The sequence below is a fragment of the Tachypleus tridentatus genome, chromosome 1 (genome assembly GCF_004210375.1).
Source record: "Tachypleus tridentatus isolate NWPU-2018 chromosome 1, ASM421037v1, whole genome shotgun sequence".
Lineage (NCBI taxonomy): Eukaryota > Metazoa > Arthropoda > Merostomata > Xiphosura > Limulidae > Tachypleus > Tachypleus tridentatus.
The window spans coordinates 179,687,504-179,708,209 of NC_134825.1; the positions used below are offsets into that span (position 1 = coordinate 179,687,504).

At 33.0% G+C, this 20,706-nt stretch overlaps 1 protein-coding gene and 2 long non-coding RNA genes across 8 annotated transcripts in view; 1 reads left to right on the forward strand and 2 right to left on the reverse strand.

The window, feature by feature from the left end:
* The window catches only part of LOC143231689 (anoctamin-9-like), a 368,893-nt gene that overhangs the window by 309,977 nt on the left and 38,210 nt on the right, over positions 1-20,706 (reverse strand). The gene's annotated exons all lie outside the window — the stretch shown is intronic.
* The window catches only part of LOC143231704 (uncharacterized), a 390,747-nt gene that overhangs the window by 283,376 nt on the left and 86,665 nt on the right, over positions 1-20,706 (forward strand). The gene's annotated exons all lie outside the window — the stretch shown is intronic.
* LOC143231644 (uncharacterized) lies at positions 246-9,127 on the reverse strand. 2 transcript variants are annotated; one of them, XR_013017098.1, is made up of 3 exons: positions 8,938-9,127; positions 6,585-6,707; positions 246-613 (listed from the first exon to the last, which is right to left on the reverse strand). It is a non-coding gene; the product is annotated as an uncharacterized LOC143231644 (long non-coding RNA). The 2 variants fall into 2 exon arrangements; XR_013017095.1 differs by lacking the exon at positions 8,938-9,127 and having other exon boundaries at positions 6,585-6,767.

The following is a 20,706-nucleotide window of genomic DNA, read 5'->3' on the forward strand; positions in this document are numbered from 1 at the left end:
TTATTTTTATAATGATACGTATAACCAGTGTTAATTCTTCTCGTTAAAATTCACTTTTACTTTTAAACGTATTTTCTTCTCAGCTGCTTTTACGCGTATTGAAAAGAACATAACTTCTCTTTATGTTGATTTTCTCTTTAATTTTTTTATAAATGTAACCATTATAACATAGTTTTGTTAATAATTGGTTTACACTGGTTTCAAATACCCTCCCACTTTATGTATTTATTTGCCATAGCTTATTCAAGAGAACAAATACATATTTATTGATTGCATTCATACATACATATTCCTTATTCAAGTGTAGTAAAAAATCTGGTAAACTTTAAAAATAAATGGAAGAGTTTGAGAAGCAACTCTGTACCCGTATTTGTTTGTTTTTCAGGGTTTATATAGGGTGTTCGGAAAATCACTGTGCACTTATGTATTTATTAACAGACATGTTTCAATATAGAATACAGGAGGTAAATATGAATGACAATTATAAACAACGTTGAAAGTGACCATCGTTGTCATCAATACAGACTTGGATCCTTCTTATTTTGTTTCTAAACACCGCTATCAGTTGCTGGCTTGAGATAGACTGAATGAATCACAAACTTTGTAGAGAAAACTAAATAATAAACCAATTGCAATACTTTATGTGTTATATTATTCAATATTTATACAATTTATTTAGATACTTTAGCTTTTGTAAATCAACCTAACTTACAAATAACATGAAATATACCTTGAATACACGAGTTAATTCCATATGGTCAGGTAGTTAAGGCACTCGACTCGTAATCAGAAGGTCGCGGGTTCGAATTCCCGTCACACCAGATTTGCTCGCTCTTTCAGCCGCGAGGGCGTTATGAGGTGACGCTCAACCCCATTATTCTCTGATAAAAGAGTAGCCCAAGAGTTGGTGGTGGGTAGTGATGACTAGCTGCCTTTCCTCTAGCCTTACACTTCTAAATTAGGGGCAGATAGCGCAGATAGCCCCTTATAGCTTCGCGCGAAAAAAAAAAAACGAACAAATAAATACTTGCATAAGAACAACGATGCTTGTTTAGTAACGAAACAAACGCCAAGCAAATTAATAGGAAGAATAAAAATAAACAAGTAGCACGAGTTTTAAAAAATAAAGATATTATACTGTAATCTATCTGATAACATAAATATCTTATCGGGACACTAGTGATTGATAAATCTGTTAAACTCATGTACGCCGTGGGAGAACCAGATTCACTCAGAGTCTTGTGATACCAGACTTAATGATTATCAGCTAAAACCTGCGAACCAATCAACAACATGTAAAATAAGGAAAGGAAAGCCTGTAATTCTTAAAACTATGTCTATATACCTTCCTTTCAAAATAAATATAATATACATAGGACTGGATCATGATAGCTGGGCAGTTGCGTGCAAAACAGCTACGCCTTTTTAAAGATACAATCAAAGAATAAACGTAAATAACAGTTCCATATTTTGCATGCATCACGAGTCTGGTTTGCTATCGAAATATCTAATCACATGGAAATAAGTATATAGTAATTTTATAGCGGCCCCATTACTGACATCTTTTATAGTTTCATTTTTAAATGTATAACTTATTCACAAAGTGAAGAAACATTCTATTAAGATTGGAGCAATATTTTTATTATAAGTAAGAAGTAATTTTATATTCTGATATATATGATTATTATTATTTTTTTTTAAACTTAAAAGTGTGTGGTGTGTGTTTCCTTATAGCATAGCCACATCGGGCTATCTACTAAGCCCACCGAGGATAATGGAACCCCTGATTATAGCGTTGTAAATCCGTAGGCTTACCGCTGCACTTGAAAGGGCCCTTGTCAAGAGCCATTTTCAAAACGAATAAAACATTTTGAAAACTACAGAAAGCTAGCATTCTTTATACTAAACCCAAAATATAGCGATGTCTTTATTATTTATCAAACAACATGTTACCCTTTCTTTAGTTTATTTACTGGGGAATAATATTTCAAACGATGTCCTCAGTGGCATAACGGTATGTCTGAAGACTTACAACGCTTAAAATGGCTTGAGATATCCGAGACGGGGATAATACAAAGAGTCTTTTTTGTTTTTTTAATTTTGCGCAAAGCTACACAAGGGCTATCTGCGCTATCATTCCCTAATTTAGCAGTGTAAAGCTAGAGGGAAGGCAGCTAGGCATCACAACCCACCACAAGCTCTTGATTTACTATTTAACCAACGAATAGTGGAATTCCCCGTCACATTATAACGACTTACAACTAAAAGGGCTAACATGTTTGACGTAACAGGGATTTGAACCCACGACCCTAAATCGAACGTCCTAATCGCATGGCCATGCCGTGCCACCCTTTTGTATAACTTTGTTCATAACTACAAACAAAAAAAAAAAAAACGTCTTCAACAAGACAAGTATAAATCATGTCCTATTGATAAAGGACATTAGGACATTCTTATTTGGGTTCGAACTCTACCAATTATGGCAGCAAAGTTTTTTAAGTTATCGTTTTAACAAAAGAACAGAGTTTGATGAAATTACCTTAAAATCCAAGAGTTTTCTTAAAAAACAAAACACATTAGTTTAGAGTTTAAATCTGTTTGTTTGTGTGTGTGTTTTCTTATAGAAAAGCCACATCGGGTCATCTTCTGAGCCAACCAAGTGGAATCGAATCGTTGATTTTAGCGTTGTAAATCCGTAGACTTACCGCTGTACTAGTGGGGACAAATTCATTTGTTAAACAAACTAACAAACAAGAAAATTAGTAATTTCTTCACACCGTAATCACAAATACTGCAGTTAACAGATTCTGTTCTTTGTCTTTTAACTATAATATCGTTAGTTCATCATATAGAAAATGAGTTGCTTTAATAGAAGCTTTAAACGGGAAAAATTCTAGGCCAATTTCTCATACAAAATTTTGCCTGGTTCAATTAGAGTTTGATCTTCTAAAAAAGCTATTAAACTTTCGTAATCCTGTTTTATTGTTGATGAAAAGTTCTCCCAAGACAAAACTCTTTTTGTTCAGGTCCATACCATTCTGACATTTACTTTCTAATTTCGCGCAAAGCTACTCGAGGGCAATCTGCGCTAAACATCACTAATTTTGTAGTGTAATACTAGAGGAAAGGCAGCTCTCATCATCCACTGCCAACTATTGGGCTACTATTTAATTAACAAATAATGGGATTGACCGTCACATAATAACGCCCCATGGCTGAAAAGGCGAGCATGTTTAGTGCGACGGGGATTCGAATCCGCGACCCACAGATTACGAATCGAACGCATTAACCCATATCGCCATGCTGGGTTTACTGATACTTTAAAAATAGTTTTCAACATGTATATAACATACAGTACACTATAAATGTAGTTGAAACACAAAATAAACGTTTTTCACCCACTATCTCTTTGAGAGACAGAGTCAGATTTACGGACTTACAATGCTAAAAGGTAGGGTTTGATTCTCAACGGTGCGCACTTCAAATAGCCCAGTGTGGGTTTGGTATGAGGTACACAGTTAATTCCTAAGGCTTTCATACGTTCAGTTCTGTTAATTAATATCGAAGTCTATCAGTCAGGGTACGACGTAAGGCGATATAATGCTCGCAATTAGAATAACAAAACATATTATTCGATAAATAACTCTTGCTTCACAATTTATTATCATCTTTAGATGAAATAATAATGTTCATAACCTCATACATATTTTAACTTTACACAAATACGCTTTAAAGGTTAGGTTAGGGTTAACGTTATTCTTAGACATTCAAATATTGTATTTTAACAAACATAGCGACGAAAAAGTCCTTTCCAGAACATTGCTTTGTAAAGTCAATGGATTTTACAAAAACGACATGGATGGAGAAGGTGAAGAAAAAGTAATCATTAAATGAGACTTTCTCTACAAGAGATATAATAATGAGCACAAAAATAGTAATGCGAAAAAGTTCTAAGGAATTATATGATTTGATCGTCGTGATTTGATTGCTAATATTTCTAAATATCAGATTTTAAATCTCTTGAACGAACATACTCATCCTTTAAGCCATCGAAGCGTTTCAAGTGTCACTTTTCCATCAATGTAGCCACAGATATGGCAAAAGTGACAACACGTATTCACTTGTTACTTCAAAATAATGGATGATAAACGAAGATAGCCCTTTAATAAACACAGGGAAAACAATTTCACATCGAGCATTTTTGATAATTTTATCGGCTAAAAGTGGCCTTTAAAACAGCTCTAGTTCGGTTTCACTATGGGCTCTCTTTTAATATTTATGTTGTCGTAACATGAAAATCATTTCTCAGTTCAAACCAAAGTTTACACGTCTCGTGTATTAAATTCTTGAAGAACTTCAATAATTAGAAACAATAACTTCTCTTTGGTTTCATCTTCACAATTTAATATTTATTGAATAAGCTTTGAGCTTCTTCATTGTTCAAAATTCACTTCACTCTATAAGAATTAGTATGGTTGAAGAATTATTATTATAAAACTTATTAAACTTCTGTACCCTACGTAGTATCTCGATATTGTGGAAAGCACGCACATGATGTGTTCGCACAATTGAAGCTTGTCGTGCAAGAATATTTACTGCGGGAATTTGTATAACTTTGTTGTGATGTTTAACAAATGGCTTGAAGAAGGATAGAATAATATTTTCTTTCAATTGAAAACAAATTAAAACTAAAGATTATTTCTGTGTTTTTCTTTCCCACTCACAAGTATCGACTACATGCCTTTATCAATAAATGTACTCAGTCGGTACGTGTATGGCGAGAGTGTATAGACGAAACGAATACTCTTCCCACGTAAAACCGAAGCAAACAAATAAGGACCGTAAGACAAAAGTATTAGAAAGAATAAAAAGAAGTCGTTCAGGTAACTTACGAATAATCGAGCACAACAAATAAATGAATCTTCATTGCATAGTTTATTTAAGGTTTTGAAATATTGCTTATAAAATATTGAAAGTGGAATATGTCTTTTTATCGTTTTGAAATCTCATTTTCTTTATTTTTATCCTTTTTTATATTAATATAAAAAATTGGTGAATGTCTCAGGTTCCTGTCCAACAACCGTTGTGCTTGTTACTTTCACTTCTCACATCATAGTTTGTTTACCGTTCGATAATGACTGACAAGATAATCTGCTTTGACGATGGCAAGCGGACGTGGCGACATAAATGCGAAAATGAAGACACTGGTCGGCACAATAATTCCGTCTTTGCAAGTGGATATACACTTCACTGCAGAAACGCCTTGGGTGGAGAAACCAGTAAGAATTTCTGATTAGGGGATGTTCTTCAAACATCTCTCAACAGTAACTCCTCATGATGAATTCGAAGTTGCATGAGGTGTAACCTCAATAGGTATGTGCCCAATTGCCTTTGAATGCAAGAGGAGTTTACTGTGTTGAGATGTCGATGTTTGCACCAATACATCACCAGATAGAAGCTTCTTTACTTACTTTGGATAGCCAACAAGTCCCTCCAGTCCCTTCTGAATAAAAAGGGGACATTTGCCCTAAAGGTTTGTTTGAAAGTGAGTACAATATAAGAAAATGAGGTACAACAGGTGGTAAGAATGGTGAAGATTGCTGCTCAGATTCTTCAAGACGAGTTAAATTACATTTCGACTGTTTTTTACTATTTTATTCAGATTTTTAATTGGAGTATCCACAATAAAGAGAGGGAAATTTTGGTGCCCACTGACCCCACCACCATGGGGATACAATACAATATCAAACAAGGACACTGCAACAATGCCACGGTTTCATGAGCATTATACCCAAACCCCAGCATAAGACATAATGTCCACAACACCTGTTGAGAACATGAAACACTGATACTTGGTTGACCCTAGCCTGAGTGGACCAGTTGACTGATCCAAGGCCACCTGACTACAGGAATTCAATGCCAATGTGGTGTGTTAGGGTTGAACCCATCAACTACCAGGATCCTCTCCTCCCGTTCACGATTTTTCACGCACAGCAAACATGTGGGTGGATGTTTAGATCCCAGAGGAGGTAAACTGAAAGAACAGAACCTTCCCTGCAAGGTCCCCTCACCACGTACGGGAATCCACACCGAGGTGTAATGGTAAAGAAGGTTCTTTATCAACATTCAACACCCTTGAGATGTGCTTAATTTTTATAATTGAGTGGTTACTTACACATGCATATCAACAGAAACAAAAATATATGTAGAAACACATTCTTAGTTTCTGTTAAGCCTTATTCAAAACTTAGATAATTTAAACTGAAGCAAATTACAGTCACCTGCTTTACTTAATTATTAATAAATACAATTTAAATTCCAAGACTCAATAAATAAGTCAGAGTTAGTCACTAACATTGAAATTTTTGTCCATTTATATACATATATATATATCACTATTCATTTTGGTTAGTGTTGCTTTTTAATTACCTTAACATGCTAATAAATAAATGCAGGTAAAATTAAACTGCTGAATGGTACCAAACATTTTTCAACAAACTGAATGACAAATTACTAGAAATGTTTAAACTTTTTAAAGTTACATGAAAATAAGCAGATACTAAATACTATAGAAATTAACTTACTTTCCACTTACAAGAGTGTCCTCACACATTCAAAATCACAGAATCTTGGCAGATGGTTCAATTCACACACACAGCTTGTTGAAGGTTGTTTCTGTTTGTGCAGATAGTCATGGCACAACACCACTGATATAATACAAAATTCTGCTTTACCACATGTAAGAAAGGAGTGTATTATCCAATGTAAACTTTAGATAGGCTAGAATCATGATTTATCTGGGTGATAAAAAACACAACATTTAAACATGAGGTACAGCTCAACACAAGTACTTGTTTATAAAAGTTATTCTGCATTTTCAAAGATTTTGTTGCCCAAAATTATATTACAATGATCCATTGATTTACTCTGAATATGTAGATGAAGATCAAAGTTACAAAATAGTAGGTTATGCTCTAATTAATATATATTAAATAGAAAGTGTTATTTTTATATCTCACTTTCTGAACAAATGTAATACTTTTTATTTACCTGAAAGAAAAATAAAGACACTAAAATATCACTACTTTTTTATCTTTAACCCACAAATCAATTTTAATACTTACACAAAAAAACACAGCACAAAATTTGTTCACAAGCACACATCGTTACTCAGTATTTTAAGTTTGGTATTAATTTTTTATTATACAATACTTAAAGGAAAATTACATACAAACAGAGGCTTTAAAGAAGTTTGATTTTATTTTGTTGTTTAATAAATATCAACCTTATAATAACATTACTTGAAAACAACAGACAGCTGTCAGTTAGGTTTGCATTGAGCTGAGCCAATTTTCTATGACAGTTAGCTTTAGAAATCTCTATACAAGTCATACTTATTCACCAAGCTGATATCATATCTCTTACTGTACACAAATATTGACAAATTTGTTTACAAGGAATTTTCCAAACATGAATTCAAATGTCATCAGTTTAACACTATGACTTGAAAAGTCAACTCTGAATATTTCAAATTTTTACACATTTTACTAGTAGGATAATATTATTTGTGAATATAGATGTCTGTCCACTACATTCAAATATGAATAAGAAAATAAAAGTTAATTTGTGTTTCAATAATGTCTGTTGTATAATTTTTTTAAATTCTGTTCAGAAACTAAATGTTTTGTTGAGTTCTAAGTATTTATGTGTCTGTAATTAAGCACAAATATACACAATCAGCTACCTCTGCTTTACCCACCATGTGTATCAGAACACAGAACCAAGTTTCTAGCATTAAAAGTCCACACACTGTGCTGCTGGTAGTGGTGTAAGAATTCTAAGAAATCTGTTAACAAGTGCAAAACGTAGATAACTAATTCAAACTTTTGACAGAGGGGTGTTATAAAGTCATTCTGCTCTTAACAAGTGCATAAAATGGATAACTGTTTGAAAATGTGATAAGTACTCATAATACCAACACTGCTGTAAAATTATTGGAAGTTACACCTTTTATAGTAAGAAGGAATATTTTAAAAACAAGTACAACATTTCAATCTCTCATGCAATCATTCTCAAGAACAAAAGTTTTTATGACAAAGAAGGTTCCAGTAATTATATCCACACTAAACACCCTTAAAATGTGTTTAAATTTTATAATTGAGTGATTACTTACACATGTATATCAACAGAAACAAATTCAGATTTGTATACTTATAACAAATAAATAAAGTTAAAATGAAGCTACTGTCATAAAAGGTTTTGAAGATTTTAAAGGAGTTTTAGAAAAAGTACCTTTTTAGCAGCCAAATATTTGCTTTTGTGGTTAACTAAGAAATGTAAGTGAAGTGATACAACTCTAAATATTTTGGTACTTTCCACCAGTCAACTACAGTTCAGAAAGAAAGTATTGTAAAAATAATTTCTACCAGAGTAACTCTAACTGAAATTATCATCTTGAAAGGCACCTTAGGAGCTGAATCAGTAAATGATCAGATCAGTCACACCCAGAATTCCCTGTTCTTTATTTTGTGGAAGCATGTTCCCTTTCAATATCAAAAAATATCACAATTAATGTTTTGCATATTTTGAATCCTTAGCCCCTATATTTTCAATGTCTTATCAAAACTCTGAGAACCACAGTAAACCCTTAAAAAGTATGAAAGCTAAAAGATTTTCTATTTAAATGCCCTATTTACATTCCATTTTCATGGCAGTGTGATCCACAATTGTTTTTATCCACTTTTGTTAACAATTTTACCCAGTTTGTCTGTAATTCCTCCTCATTATCAAAATGCAGATTTTCTTATTACTACTTCCTTTCAATGGACTGTATCAATAACCTTTTATTGATGAGTCAATCAAAAATGTTAAACTCTATCTGTTAAACAAAGAAAATACTTTTACTTATTTATGTAGTCTAACAAAAATGTTTATTACCCTTGTAATTCCTGAATATTTTAATTTGGACATGAAGCATGGTCCTCACAAATCAGAAACCAGGAAGTTTCATGGCAACAGATACACAAGAAACAAGCAACTTAAAAAAGACAAGACTAATAAGCTTAGTAGCAGCACAAGAGAATCACTTAGTAGCAAAATGCTGTTGATACTCATAGTGTAAGTACCAGTTTTGAAGCTAACATCTAAACACGATTCCATGATGCAAGGTGCTTCTAAGAGAAAATCTAGACATTTGTATGCTTTTGAAGGTACCGTAACAAAGAAAATATTACACAAGAAAATATTCACAGTGGTAATATGTTTGTTGATGCGGACAATCTATCACAAGTAGCAAGGGAGTTTCGTCAGTGTTTCTGAGAGATTGGTTGGTTGGTTGATTTAGAGTTTTATAGCACAAAGCAGTTAGGCTATCTATGTCAAACATCCAGTAAAAAGTTAAAAGAAAATTTAGTAAAATTCATAAAAGGAAATCAAGGTGAAACAAAATAATGTTTAAAAAAACAATACATAAATAGCATAAAACCAAAGTTTACACCAAATCTACAACATTAAGAGAAATACTACAGTGATTCAAGTTGTAAAGGAGTTTCTGTAGCACAACTGTAATTATCATTACTCACCAGGAGGACAAAGAGGTAAGTACAAAAACCACCTGAAGTTGGCCTTTCTAGTCCTGTTCCGAATTATTTGACGTTGTGGCCATCTTCAAAAAGGAAAGTAACCAGAGTTTTAAAAGAAGTGTAGCAAAATTATAGCCAGGATAACTAATGGGTAGTTCAAACAGCAGCATTACTCACCTGAAGTTTGCCTTTCCAGTCCTGGTTTCAGGTTGTTTAATTTTACAGCCAGTTTCTAATTTCAAATCAAATTACATATACTGTGATTTTCATAAGGGGGCCACATTAAAAATGTTTAATGTATATATTAAAAAAACTTAAATGGCATTAAAAAGATCAATGAACTTTATTATCCATGAATGTTAATAAACTAGACATTAAATCATATTTATAATTAAAAGTTTTATACTATCTGATACAGAGATGCCAACTATTTCAAATGACTGAGTATAATGATTGTAGACAGAACCCTTCCACAGTTTCAGTCCTTTTAGATTTGCCAGAAACAAGACAATCTGGTGAACGAGGCCTCTTTTTTCCAACATGTGAACCATCGCATTGGTGTTTCTTTGCCACTTAGAAAATGATAAATACCCATCGACACGAGCTCTGATTGGCTGACAAGCACTGATGACATCACTATGGATTCCCCCACGTACCCAGTAGGAGAAGCACTGCACTTAAACTATTGGTAGACGTCAGAGATACAAATATTTCTTTATTATTTCAAGCGAAAACATGATTATTGCAAGTAGCCATTTGGACAATGTCTTTTACTTCTTATCAAAATTTATTTGTATTTTACTAGAAATTTTCTTTTCACCCCTTTCAAGTCCTGGGGAACAATTTATCACTTTATTGTATTGGCCAAAATAATATATAATAATTTGGGAGTTCCAATAAGTTGTAATATTTGTCTGTATGAGCATATAGTTGTAATGTATACACCAAAATCGTAATGATTACGTTCAAATCATAATGGTTAGCAGCTCTGCTGATGTTCATGATTTAATTTGTCAGGTATGCAGTTTTGTGCTCAGAAGCAAACAAAGTAACTTTTTATTACTTGGATAAATAAAATTACCAAAAATAGAGAAAATCGTTATCTCTATTTGCAATTAGTTTATTATAATTGTGACAACTGATTAAGTCATAGTCTTGATTAAACTGCACAAAACTAATCAATGTAAATACTGCCTGAAGGTAACCAATTAAATTTTCCAGTTCTAAACAGTTCTCTCAGTTGTTTAGCATGCAAGTGGTACTACAATACATGTTACAATAATATGAAGAGGGAAACTTCAAGTCATTTCTGTGTAGACCACAAATTATTTGTATACACAGGAAGGTTATATTAAATAAACAAACAATACTGTCATCACAAACTGAGACAAGTACCTTAATAATGCAATTTGTTCATACGTATGATGTAGCGTAGGTTTATCCATAGCTACTGAAAGTTTAAGAAATCATCTTAATTCTTAAACATAAAATAAAACAGTGAAAGACCATACTTATGATGCATGTACTGAGATGGTATGATTCACCATAAAACCCATTCTTACATTTTTGAAATCATAGAACATATTTTAATAAGCTAATTTTCTTTGCTCTTATAAGAAAAATAGTAAAGGTGTCACAAATTAGCCTTAATATTTGCAGAACAAGTGTCTAATCCTCCATAAAACAACTCTACTGTTGATCTTATCAGTGAAAAACATTTTCCAAATAAATGTTCATTCATTAAACCTTTTAAAAACTTTCTCAAAAGCATCATTTTAGCATCATAGCTATCACTCTAGTGGGTCTCAAGTCTTTCCAAATACTTGAAATTGTTTGATTTTCATTTTTTTTGAATTTATAAAACATTTTACACTAATAACTTTTGTTACGCAACATGAATGTACAACCTGTTTCTGTCAGTATTTTTATCACAATTGTTAATATGTATTAGTGAAAACAAATACGTTTTATTGAAGTGAAATAGTGAAATGTGTAAAATCAGAAGGAAGGACTCCATTAAAACGGCAAACCTAAACCTCTGACTAATTATACTTGTTTGTTATAACCCAAAAACATGTAGAAAGTTGTAAACTTGAGCACCCACACCTCTCTCTCCTAATTTCTAATTCTATATCTATTGTATATTGTAGGGCTTCTTTGATTTTGTATTTTTTTTCCAACTTAGCATCTGGAAGTCTCCTATGATAACATGTTTATGACATTTGTCGTATTTGAAAAACGTGCGAAGATAGTTTTTTGTGTTCTTTGAATATAGTTTCCATTTTTCTGTTTGTTTCCCCAATATAGAAGTCATGGCAGTTGTTGCATTGTATTTTATAAATCATGTGTGTAGTTTTTATGTGTAAAAACATGTCCCACATTGTTTTCACATGTAGGAAGATGTGGGTTTGAGCACCTACGTCTCACTGTCCTAACTTCTATTTCTTATATGAGACTGGTGATTGGAGGTTGCAGTGTGGGTACTATTTCTTCAGTCACCTCAAAACCCTAGGGTACATATTATGATCCCACACTGTAGCTTGTACCCTGGGATATTTTCAGTCAATGCAGCATTTTTTAAACTTAATTTGCTTTTCAATTATAACAAAATAATGCACATGTTATCTCTATGATTACTGATATTCCATTTCTGCCTTTACAAATGCATCATTAATGTAAGAAAAAGGTATAATTTGTATAATTGTCAAGGTTTCTCCATTTAGGCCTATACAGTTCCCTTGGAAGTATACAAACTAGCTTTTAATACATATAAATATCAAATGTCCCAAAATAAGACACTGATAAACTTAAAACAAATTATAATGGGTATTCTAATCAAATGATGTATACTTTATACCATACTCTTCTTCCTACTTAATTAAATTTTTATTCACTTCTGGAACTCTTCCAACTAATACAATAATTAAGTTTCATGCAGAATGACACAAAAACATTAAAATGATGAACATCAACAGAGAATGCCTTGAAAAATTGCATAAACCTCACAAACAATATTATAAATAAGTAAGAAAATAAACACTTTATTAACATTGTAAAACTTCTAAGTATCAAACATTATTATACTGTCAGTAAAAATATTTAGTATGAAATATTAAGCGATTTGTTGGACCTCAAGCAACTAACAAAATTAAAATAATAAAACATTAGAAAAATGGCCCTGTAAATATTGTATGCAATATATGTTATTCATTTACTCAAATTATTGTTAATATAGTATCATTCCCACTGATATTCTGAGCCAAACTAATTTAAATTCTCTTAAGTCTTACTCTAACTTCGTGGCCTGGCATGGCCAGGTGGTTGAGGCGTTTGACTCGAAATCTGAGGGTCGCGGTTTCGAATCCCTGTCGCACCAAACATGCTTGCCCTTTCAGCCGTGGGGGAGTTATAAGATTACGATCAATCTCATTATTTGTTGGTAAAGAGAGGCCCAAGAGTTGGCGGAGAGTGGTGATGACGAGTTGCCTTCTCTCTTGTCTCACACTGCTAGAGTAGGGGCGATGAGCGTATAGACCTCGAGTAGCTTAGCGTGAAATTCAAAACAAACAAACTCTAAGTTATTACTTCGTTTTTCCCCCACTCGAACATAATAACACTATAGCACACACAAACAAAGAAATAGCCGAAGCTTTCAGAGATCAACTCAAAATACATTTAAAACTCACACTGATCCAGACACGAATACGTATTTTTACAATAAAGTCATAAATTACATAGTAAACAATAAACATCAATTTAAACCAATTTTTCCAGCAAACATAACTGATACAAATACAAGCTCCAATACAGATTATGCAAGCACATTACTAACACATGAAATATCCCTTCAGGAACTACTAGAAGCAATAAAAAACACAAAAAACAAAGCACCAGGTGAAGATGAAATACAAGCTATCCTCCTACAAAAGGGCACTCCGAAATTGTTTGACCACCTAAATTCACTTTTTAACCATTTCTCTATCCTCAGGATACATCCCAGTTTCTTGGAAGCTTGCAAATATATTAATGTTCCATAAGGAAGGAAAGCCAGCAAATAAACCTAATAGCTACCGACCAACCAGCCTGACCAGCTGTGTAGGCAAAATTCTTGAAAGAATAATCAGTAATAGACTCTCCACATTCTTGGAGATAACATCAAAATTACCAAAAGAACAAAATGGATTCAGAAAATTAAGACAAATGACAGACCACCTAATCAGATTAACAGAAACCATAATAGATAGCTTCAACAAAAAGAATGTACAGTCGCTTGCTTCCTCGATATCGAGAAAGCATTCGACACAGTTTGGCACGATGGTCAAAGGTTCCGAATGAATGAAATGGAACTACCGCGAGGAATTATTCGCTGGTTATCTAACTTTTTGGAAAACAGAAAATGTAGAGTAAATGTTGAAGGAACTTGTTCCAAATACTTTACTCCACAAACTGGTGTCCCTCAGGGAGGGTGGTTAGCCCTATACTCTTCATCATGTATGTAAACAATACGCCAATGAGGGATCCAAATCATGGATTCTCTTCACAGTTCACAGATGATGTGGCAGTCTGGAAAAGTGCCGCAACACCCACGATAGCAGCCACGAACATACAACCACAACTAAATAGAATAAGTGAATACTGTCAAAAATATAGAATCAAAATAAACACAGCAAAAACACAACTCGTAGTCTTTACGAAATCGACCAAACACAAAAACAACAGCCAGAACTATATATGAACGGCACTTTACTCCAGACTGCCCCAACAGCAAAATTTTTAGGTCTGACCTATGATTCAAAACTAACTTGGATCAATCATGTCAACGAAATTAAAAACAAAATTTGGCGAAGAACTAATTATACTAGGAGTCTAACTGGTAAAACAGTGGAGCATCTACAGATAACATACTAAAATCTATAAAACATATATCAGACCCGTAATAGACTATGCAGCTCCAACATGGATAACTGTAAGCAATAAAATAATTAAAATTAAACTACAAACAATCCAAAACACACTCCTCACAACAGCATACAGAGTTCCAAGAACAAAACCATCTCAATTCATTCACAAATACTCGAACATACCAACCATACCAGATAAACTCCTACATATTACAATAATGTACTTTAATAAGAATTGGATGAAAACGAATTAATGTGCGAACTACACCGGTACCTCATACATAATGAAGCTAGTTCTAAACATCTCTCCCCAGTTAATTTGTATTTCAAATATAAAAATAAATAATAATAATAAAAATAATAAATAAAATATATATATAAATATATATATAAAGTTAAAATAATAATAACAAAAAAAATTATTCTTAGTTTACTTATTTATCTGATAAAAAAAATGCCACCAGCAAACTTGACATTCTGCTAATAGAATAAAACTGTATACGAGCCAAACTACATGGACATTGTCCTGAAAAGGACCAAATAAAAATTTAGTTCACAGCCAAAAATATTAGTACAGGCAGGAGGAAGAGGTTGTAGAGATCCTGACCTTCCAGGGTATGAACTTGTATTACCCAAATACCGACGACATTCTTACTTCGTTTTTATCACATTGTTACAACTTCCTTCGCGCTTTATTACAAATCCCTTAAAATATGTACTTAAAATCATGATTAAATCTAAGTCTGGATACAAGAGGCCCACATATACATAACAAGTTGGTGTGTCACTTCAGTTTCCAGATAGCTAAATTTGGCTCGAAATCGAATTAGGCATCCAATTTCATTCAGTGTCATAATCTATTTTTTATTCAAAGTTTAGTTATCAAATATGTCCGCTTGATGAAGATGGTCTTGTAAGCGCAGATTAATAATATATTATTGTGGTGATACATAAAAAATTTAATTAACAGGAATCAAATTATTAACGCTAACTACAAACTTCAATGACGATACTCACAAATTATATCCTAACTCAAGCACGCCGTCATATATTCACAACTTTCACCTTTGAATTGGTTTCGCCAATCACAGTCAAGTAGCGTTTCTGACGACTCTACATACATTACATTTTAAAGAAGTATAAACAAAATTAATAAATGTGTTTTTTTAATAAACCTATTTAAAAACTTAACTGATTTGAAAAACAATTAATAAAAGATTAAATAAATTTTTTATCATTTTCAAACTGTGATAAGTACACGTACATACACATAAAATTGCACAGTTTTTTCTGACAAAGTTACTTTCAAAGTTTGGTTTGTTTCAGAAGTTTTCATGCAAAGCTAATCAAATAAGTTCCTATGCATAGCCGCCAGTATATGTGAAATGATTTGTTATTTTTGATACTTTGTTTTGTTTCTGAATTTCGCGCAAAGCTACACTAACGGTATTTGCGCTAGCCGTCCCTAATTTAACAGTGTAACACCAGAAGGAAGTCAGCTAGTCATCACCACCCACCGCCAAATCTTTGGCTACTCTTTTACCAACGAATAGTGGGATTGGTTGGGACATTATAACGCCCCACGGCTGATAGGACGAGCATGTTTGGTGTGACGAGGATTCAAACCCGCGACTTTCGAATTACGAGTCGAACGCTTTAGCCGGGCCGTTTGAAATGATAGGCTACAGTTTGTTTATTTAATTTCTTAATTTCGTGCAAATCTACGTGAGTACTATTTGCGCTTGCCTTCCCTTAGTGTCTTGTTTTGTGTTGATTGGTCAAGAAATGAGGAAACATGGAAGGAAAATTTATTCAATGATAGTTATTATTTCACTCGACAATAATATTTGTAAATGTTTAAGTATTATTGGCTGTTGTCGTTTATTGATAAAACAATGCATGACGTAACAATAATTAAAAAGTAATGCTTAGATACGGAAAGACGAACACGTTTATGAAATATGGTAACTACATGACAAGTCAGTGAACGTTAGCAAATAAAATAATAGGAATCTGGGAAATAAGAATATTTTGCCGTGTTTCCTGAAGGAATAAAAACAATACGTTTGAGTATCAATGGAATCAGACACAGGATTCCAGTTGAAAAGCTCTCCAAGTGTGAAGTAGACAGTTCCCTTACCACTCCAGTACGTCAACGACCTTGGAATCTGCCTAAAGATAAGAAATATCAGCTTCAAGGAGGTGGGACCATGTTCTATTTCTTTATTCATTATATAAAGACAAAACATTTCATTGTTCCTGGAGACGATGGGAATATTAACACATTCCTGCAAGGAATTAAATACTATGAAACTGAACTAGCAGAAGTTCTTGTTTCACAAAACCTCGCTCTTCATCAATTTCAAAAAGATCGTGAGGATGATTTCATCAGCTGCATTGATGAAACGTTAGTCTTTCAAACGGAATTTACTGATCGTGGATATTTAATGACGATTCACGGCTCAAAGAAAAATTTGATGGAAACTTTACCAAAAGTGAAACCAAAGGCTGACAAACAATTTATAAATCTTGGATGGAAGGTGTCCATGTATTTTAAAAAGTATTACAAGTTTGTAAAGGCATTATATAATTGCATTCTGTTTCAGTCTGTGTCAAAACTAGGATACACTATCACGTGTTCTTCTGAGTGGCGCAATAGATCAACTGAAAATCTCACAACCCAATTGTTACTTTACAGACAACACATCATTTGGGAAAAACAACCAAAGCCAAAAACGACTAAAATTAGAAATTCAGTTCACCGTATTTTTAAGAGATTGAAATTTTGGAAAACATAAGAAGTTTTTTAAATTTTAATTTAAATTAAACTTAATAGTTACCAGTTTCAAATTTACGTGTACTATTATTATTAGAATTAATAGTTTTTGCTGATGTCTTTTGAGAACAGTACAATCTCCATGATTGCTTCCTTGAAGTTCATAGCTCTACGTTAAAAATTGATATTGATGTTAAAATTACTAATTGAATAAACGTTTAAAGAAGAAATAAAATAATGAAAAATTTATGTAATTTAAATAAAAACACAGTTTCGTAATTCTGTTATTCCTCATTCTTTATAGATGTAAAGTCTTTTTTGTGTTTGTAGCTCAAATAAAAATTATTTTGAAAAGACACACGCGTGTGTGTTTTTCTTATAGCAAAGCCACATCGGGCTATCTCCTGTGTCCATCGAGAGGAATCGAGCACCTTATTTTAGTGTTGTAAATCTATAGACTTACTGCTGTCTCAGTTGGAAATTACTGTTAAATTTCCGAATAAAAGATTTTTCGAAAGTTTTTTCCTGAAAGTGTTATGTATGTATAAACAAATATTCAAAGAGCAATAAACAAGCTGAAGAACCTACATTACGATATCTTACACAAGCGATTTATATTAATTCATTCTATTTTTTTTTTTTAATGTATATTTTGTACATATTATAAAATCGAAGTTTTGAGATACGATATGTCGCTGAACACGATTTGTATCTTCAGCTATGGGGTAATTTTAGAGTGGAATCAATCCTTTTATTTGATAGGTGAGTAGATAGGTGAAGACGGATTTCATTCCTTTTGGTCAGCAGCTCTAAATTAGATGTGAATATATCTGAACCTTAATAGTCTCTGATACCAGGATCATCAAGGAAGATATTCGTAACAAGGATCTTCAAAGAAAATCGTGACACAAACATAAGGCTTACTTACTTCATTTAAAGTTGGAATAACACGATTTGGGGTGAACTAGCGTGTATTTTAGTATGGTTTATATTTCGTTTTAATGATTATATTTCACAAATGACGGGTAAAGGGAAACTGTATTTGAACATTTGAAAACTTACAACTTTTCTTATCCTCTCATAACTGACTGACCATTCAGAAAAGACTTTGAGAAAAATTTATCGTAATCTAGAATATTTGTCAAAATAAGTAAAGTTAACAACGCTAAAATCAGGAGTTCGATTCCCCTCGGTGGGCTCAGCAGATAGCCCCATGTGGCTTTGCTATAAGAAAACACACACAAGTAAAGATAAATTACCTCTGATGAGCAAACAGTGTGCTTTAGTGGAAAGTTTACTGTGAGATCTCATGTGGTGTCCTTTAAACGTCAAATTACCAAGCTTCTTATGTATATTATTCACAACAGATGAGACCTATATATTTCAATTTATTTAATATTTCCTATTTTTATCTGTTACACCAGAAATGTAGGATAAAATGACTCATTCTCTAGTGTTAAATGCTAAGAAAATTGAAGTAACAATTGGTGGGTGTAATTTTAACACTTACATATATATATATATATCTTACTTCTTGTGTCTTGTGTGCTTTGGATCGTATAACCATTGAAGTGATGATTCAGAAAAAGGTTGTTGGATATATTACTTTAACAAGCTAATATGGACTTCACCGAAACATCTATGGATTATAAGAAGAAAACATTAGTATTCAGAATCACTTAAAATATTAATGACATGAAAATTCACATTCTTTTCACGAATTACGTCGAGATAATAGTAGCAAGTAGAAATTTACGGAAATGGTTTACCTTCCTTGAGAATAATACTTTGAACGACGTTTGGTTCCATTTCTATGCATTTTTATCAGGTTGAGATATATTGTTATTTGTCGTTGACATCCTTGATTAGTAGTTTAATGTGGCTTTTAAGGATGCAACCGCAGCATTAGATTATCGTTCTTAATCAGAATATTAAAAAAAAAGCAGAAAAAGAAAAACAAAAACGCTCACAGCAGATTTTAGTGGGGGTTTGGACTGAGCGACAGGTGTAGGTAAAATGTTTTGGGCAAACGTGGCATGGCCCGAAAATGGTCGAAGGGTCGCTCAGCTCATCAGTTATTTCAGGGGCTTAGGCCACAACAGCTTTGTTCGGGAACAGAGTTTATGCTCGACAACCGAGACATTTTTTTCTCAAACAATATGTTCGAAAACCGAATAGTTCAGGAAGGGAGTCATTCAAGAACCGAGATACCACTGTATTTGACTTCATTTTATATGTCATTATTCCATATTTTAAGTAAGTTATGGATTCCACGTGAACAAAATTCCTTGAATTTGGATTCAAAAAACAATCTTAAGTCAGTTTTTTCCTCGTTTTTACAAACCTTTCTTCATCTTAAAATAATCAGTTGGAGCAGTATCTAGTGAATAGGATCGATGAGGCACAACTTCCCATTTTAAGGCCTGAAGTTTTTCTTGGGTCATTTATGAAGTGTGTAGGATTCAAAACACAAGCTAAAGTCGTGAAAAAACATTAGTCTTCTATATTGATTAATGCAGTTATTTTCCTTATCAGTGCTTGGTGTTATCACTCCAACTGATGACAATATCTTTCAGCTGTGATTTGGATCCAAAATTTTGTGATAAACTGCACTTCCCAGATCCCACCGAACACAAGGTACAGGTGTGAAACAAAGATTCAACAACTGTCTCTTACGTTGAGTATGCTAATAAAAAAAAACTTCTCGTTGCCACTAACAATTCTTTCTAGAATTGGTTCATGAGCATTCATTTGGTGTCGTATCATCATTACTAAGAACAACTTAATATACTGTGATGGTTCACCTGGTGTCGTATCATCATTACTAAGAACAACTTAATATACTGTGATGGTTCACCTGGTGTCGTATCATCATTACTAAGAACAACTTAATATACAATGATGGTTCACCTGGTGTCGTATCATCATTACTAAGAACAACTTAATATACTGTGGTGGTTCACTTGGTGTCGTATCATCATTACTAACAACAACTTAATATACAATGATGGTTCACCTGGTGTCGTATCATCATTACTAACAACAACTTAATATGCTGTGATGTTTCACCTGTTTCGTATCATCAATACTAACAACAACTTAATACACTGCGTTGGTTCATCTCGTGTCGTATCATCATTTCTAACAACAACTTAATATACTGTGATGGTTCACTTGGTGTCGTATCATCATTACTAACAACAACTTAATATACTGTGATGGTTCACTTGGTGTCGTATCATCATTACTAACAACAACTTAATATACTGTAATGGTTCACCTGGTGTCGTATCATCATTACTAAGAACAACTTAATATACTGTGATGGTTCACTTGGTGTCGTATCATCATTACTAAAAACAACTTAATATTCTGTGATGGTTGACCTGATGTCGTGTCATCATTACTGAAATTTTTACTACATTTCTAAGTTCTCTCAGCTGTGTTT